Here is a 6,000-nt window from a genome sequence, read left to right on the forward strand (position 1 = left end):
CAGGACCAAATAACAACAATGAAAAGGCCTCTCCCAAGAAGCAAAAGTGATCTAAAACCAATCAGCCAAAGAAGAAGCAGCTTTGCTACTTCAGTAGCTGTGAATACAGAGCCAGCAGGATGCACTGTAAAACAATCATCTGTTCCACTCAAACCACACCCAGTGGTATCATCCCTTCATGTGGATATTGTCATGGCAAACATGCTCTGATTGACTGCTCACAATTCAAAACACAGTCACATGACAAAAGGCTTGAATTTTTAAGAAGGCAAGGATATTGTTTTGGTTGCCTACTAAAAGGTCATTTAAGCAAAAATTGTAAAAGAAGATTAATGTGTCATGTTTGCAAAATGAAACATCCTACTGTACTTCATATTCCAAGTGAAAAAGGCCCAAGACAGGAAAGTCCGCTGCTGAGACAGAAGAAACCCCTAAAAGCATTGCTCTTGTTTCAGCCGGTGATGCAACCCGGGCCGGGAAATCTATATTATTTATTTATTAATTGTTTTGACAATGAATTCAAATAATGTCAATGATGATGTTGATAAATTATTGGATGTTTTAGATTTCATTGTGATTGACTGATTGTTTTCAGCTGCTCACACTCCTACTGGTGAGCCACTTCCTCCTCCTATAATTAAGAAGACAGGACAGCTGGGTGCTCCTTTGTCTGTCTATCATGTTGAAGGACTGAGGAGTGAAACAGTTTGTTTACCGTTACACAAGTTATTTGAGGTGGCGACTTGTCCAGGGTGTACCCCGCCTTCCGCCCGATTGTAGCCGAGATAGGCTCCAGCGACCCCGAAGGGAATAAGCGGTAGAAAATGGATAGATGGATGGAAGTTATTTTGATTATTTTGAAGCCACGCTAAACAAGTTATTTTGATTATTTTGAAAGTCAACCACGGAGAATATTTTTTGTTTGTGAAAATAAATTATGATCATTTGGAATCTAGAAATATCTCCACGAGTGCTTATTAAGGAATTTAGTGAGTCAAACACCTCCTCCTCAAGACTACTCTGCGTTACTTTATTTTTATTTTTTCGAACTTTTGGAACGCAAGAGTAGCCGCTACAATATATATATATATATATATATATATATCTATATATATATATATATATATATATATATATATATATATATATATATATATATATATATATATATATATATATATATATATATATATATATATATATATAAACCACATATAAATATACTTTTAAACCACATATAAATATATATACACTATAACCACTGTCATAACTTGGTCCATGACGTCGTTTACTCTCCCGTGGTGCAAAAGAATTGGACCATACGTGGCGTGCAGGTGAGGACATGTTTAATCTTTTAACTCGAACAAAAGGTACAAACAAAAAGCGCGCACAAAGGCGGAAGTAGAAAACTAGACTATGAAACAAAAGACATGCACGTGGGCACAAAACTATGAACAATAAACAAAACTTACTTGGCATGAGATGAAACAAGAACTAACGTGACAAGGATCTGTGGACATGGCATGAATGTGTGATGTCGCCAGCACGAACAACAGAAACAGAAAAGCCTATATAGTGACATGATAAGTGAAAACAGGTGCGTGACTAGGCGGTTCTTGGTCACTTGGCGGTTCTTGGTCTTGGTCACTTGGCGGGTCTTGGTCTTGGCTTTGGTCTTGGCGTGGGACAGCCACGGGCGGCACTTGGCGGCGTGGGTCAGCCACGGGCGGCACTGAGCGTCGTGAAGCTGCGACTGGCGGCACTGGGCGTCGTGAAGCTGCGACTGGCGGCACTGGGCGTCGTGAAGCTGCGACTGGCGGCACTGGGCGTCGTGAAGCTGCGACTGGCGGCACCTGGCGTCGTGAAGCTGCGACTGGCGGCACTTGGCGTCGTGAAGCTGCGACTGGCGGCACTTGGCGTTGTGAAGCTGCGACTGGCGGCACTTGGCGTCGTGAAGCTGCGACTGGCGGCACTTGGCGTCGTGAAGCTGCGACTGGCGGCACTTGGCGTCGTGAAGCTGCGACTGGCGGCACTTGGCGTCGTGAAGCTGCGACTGGCGGCGCTTGGCGTCGTGAAGCTGCGACTGGCGGCGCTTGGCGTCGTGAAGCTGCGACTGGCGGCACTTGGCGTCGTGAAGCTGCGACTGGCGGCACTTGGCGTCGTGAAGCTGCGACTGGCGGCGCTTGGCGTCGTGAAGCTGCGACTGGCGGCGCTTGGCGTCGTGAAGCTGCGACTGGCGGCGCTTGGCGTCGTGAAGCTGCGACTGGCGGCGCTTGGCGTCGTGGAGCAGGTACTGGCGGCGCTTGGCGTGGAGCAGGTACTGGCGGCGCTTGGCGTGGAGCAGGTACTGGTGGCGCTTGGCGTGGAGCAGGTACTGGTGGCGCTTGGCGTGGAGCAGGTACTGGTGGCGCTTGGCGTGGAGCAGGTACTGGTGGCGCTTGGCGTGGAGCTGGGCGTGGAGCAGGTGGATCTTGGCATGGTCGAAAAACTGGTGGTGGCGGCCGTGCTGGTGGCTGTGGCTTGGCAGGTCGAAAGACAGGTGGTGGGGGTCGTGCTGGAGGCTGTGTCTTGGCGTGACGAAAGACTGGTGGTGGGGGTCGTGCTGGTGGCTGTGGCTTGGCAGGTCGAAAGACAGGTGGTGGTGGTCGTGCTGGAGGCTGTGGCTTGGCGTGACGATGCTGAGCCACCCCACCTGAACAATTCCCAGCCCTAGCCCCCCCCTCAAGGAGCGGATACCAGACGCGCGCCCTGCAGTCTGGAATCGTTTCTTTGGGTGGGTGGAGGGTGGTCAGGAGGGGGACAGAATCCTCCCCTCCAAACTGTCCAAAAAGTCTTTCTTTCCCCCCCACCTGGGCTTTTGTGGGTGAAAAAAAAATTTGTGACTTGGGCGTGGCATGAGTCCTGGGGGGCGGGGCATGGAATTTGGGTGGCTTGGATTGAACCGGTAAAGAATTTGGGAAAAAAATCTCCAGGTCTGTGGAGTGCTCCTTGAGCTGCCAGGCTGGCTGACTTCCATTTCCGCCCGGAGGGGGAGGAGCCCGCAGGAGTGGTGCATCCTGTCCACTCGCGGAAGTCTTTCCTTGGCAACGTTTCCGGGGCGGGAGTGACGCGCCGATCGGCACCAGCTTGCCTCCGGGCCCCCACATCATCCCCCTGCGCTCCCTGGGGGAAAAGCGCAGTGTTTCCGCTTCCATAGCGTGCAGGACTTCCCACGCTCCCTCGTCCAATTTTGCGGGAGAACTCTTCTCCTGGCGACATCTGTCAAGACTTGGTCTTTGGCGTGGTTTGCTCTCCCGTGGTGCAAAAGAATTGGACCATACGTGGCGTGCAGGTGAGGACATGTTTAATCTTTTAACTCGAACAAAAGGTACAAACAAAAAGCGCGCACAAAGGCGGAAGTAGAAAACTAGACTATGAAACAAAAGACATGCACGTGGGCACAAAACTATGAACAATAAACAAAACTTACTTGGCATGAGATGAAACAAGAACTTACGTGACAAGGAACTGTGGACATGGCATGAATGTGTGATGTCGCCAGCACGAACAACAGAAACAGAAAAGCCTATATAGTGACATGATAAGTGAAAACAGGTGCGTGACTAACTGTGAACAGGTGCGTGACATGACTGTGAAAACGTGAGACAGGTGTGTGTGAGTCCAAACGTGGAACAGGTGAAACTAATGGTTGCTATGGTGACAAACAAAACCAGGAAGTGAAACAAGGAACTAAGGAAGTGTCCAAAAAACAAAACAGCACATGGCCAAACAAAAACATGAACACAGACATGACAACCACATATAAATATATATATACATTATAACCACCTATATATACCGTATATAAATATATACATACATTACACCTACTCAGTGGCCTAGTGGTTAGAGTGTCCACCCTGAGATGGGTAGGTTGTGAGTTCAAACCCCGGCCGAGTCATACCAAAGATTATAAAAATGGGAGCCATTACCTCCCTGCTTGGCACTCAGCATCAAGGGTTGGAATTGGGGGTTAAATCAACAAAAATGATTCCTGGGCGCGGCACTGCTGCTGCCCACTGCTCCCCTCACCTCCCACGGGGTGAACAAGGGTGAAATGGGTCAAATGCAGAGGACAAATTTCACCACACCTAGTGTGTGTGACAATCATTGGTACTTTAAAGCCCTACTGAAAGCCGCTACTACCGACCACGCAGTCTGATAGTTTATATATCAATGATGAAATCTTAACATTGCAACACATGCCAATACGGCCGGGTTAACTTATAAAGTGCAATTTTAAATTTCCCGCTAAACTTCCGGTTGAAAAAGCCTTCGGAGGATGACGTATGCGCGTGACGTAGCCCGGGGAACAGAGGTATGCCTTCCCCATTGAATACAATACAAAAAAGCTCTGTTTTCATCTCATAATTCCACAGTATTCTGGACATCTGTGTTGGTGAAACTTTTGCAATTTGTTTAATGAACAATGAAGACTGCAAAGAAGAAAGTTGTAGGTGGGATCGGTGTATTAGCGGCTGGCTGCAGCAACACAACAAGGACTACTCACTTGGATAGCAGACGCGCTAGCCGATGCTAGCTGCCCATCGGCCACCGCACGGATGATCGGGTGAAGTCCTTCGTCGCGCCGTCGACTGCAGGTGAGCACGGGTGTTGATGAGCAGAGCAGATGAGGGCTGGCTGGCATAGGTGGAGCGCTAATGTTTTTATCATAGCTCTGTGAGGTCCGGTTGCTAAGTTGCTAAGTCAGCCTTAGCATCGTTAGCAACAGCATTGTTAAGCTTTGCCAGGCTGAGATCTATTAACCGTGTAGTTACATGTCCATGGTTTAATAGTATTGTTGATCTTCTATCTATCTATCCAGTCAGGGATTTATTTATTTTGTTTCTATCTGCATTTGAGACAGATGCTATCACGTTAGCTCATGCTAAAGAGCTTCGTCGATGTATTGTCGTGGAGATAAAAGTCACTGTGAATGTCCATTTCGCGTTCTCGACTCTCATTTTCAAGAGGATATAGTATCCGAGGTGGTTTAAAATACAAATCCGTGATCCACAATAGAAAAAGGAGAGAGTGTGGAATCCAATGAGCCAGCTTGTACCTAAGTTACGGTCAGAGCGAAAAAAAATATGTATTTCACTGCATTCTAGTCCGTCACTCTAACGTTCCTCGTCCACGAATCTTTCATCCTCGCTCAAATTAATGGGGTAATCGTCGCTTTCTCGGTCCGAATAGCTCTAGCTGCGTTGAAAACAATAGGAAAATATGAGGGAGTGAACAACTGACAACGTCACGCTACTTCCAGTAGGGGCAAGGTTTTTTTTTTATCAGAGACGTTGTTCTCTACTAAATCCTTTTAGCAAAAATATGGCAATATCGCAAAATGATCAAGTATGACACATAGAATGGATCTGCTATCCCCGTTTAAATAAAAAAAAATCATTTCAGTAGGCTTTAAAGCTTTAATTATAACCAAATATGAATATATATATATTATAACGACATATACATATATAAACAATATAAACACATAAATATATATACATTATAACCACATATACATATATATATATATATATATATATATATATATATATATATATATATATATATATATATATATATATATATATATATATATATATATATATATATACATTATAACCACATATACATATATATATATATATATATATATATATATATATATATATATATATATATACATTATAACCACATATAAATATATATATATATATACATTAAACCACATATAAATATATATATACACTATAACCACATATAAATATATACACACTATAACCACATATAAATATTTATACATTATAACCACATATAAATATATATACATTATAACCATATATATATATATATATATATATATATATATATATGTGTGTGTATATATATATATATATATATATATATATATATATATATATATATATATATATATATATATATATATATATATATATA

Source organism: Entelurus aequoreus, linkage group LG26 (assembly GCF_033978785.1).
Source record: "Entelurus aequoreus isolate RoL-2023_Sb linkage group LG26, RoL_Eaeq_v1.1, whole genome shotgun sequence".
Taxonomy (NCBI): Eukaryota; Metazoa; Chordata; class Actinopteri; order Syngnathiformes; family Syngnathidae; genus Entelurus; species Entelurus aequoreus.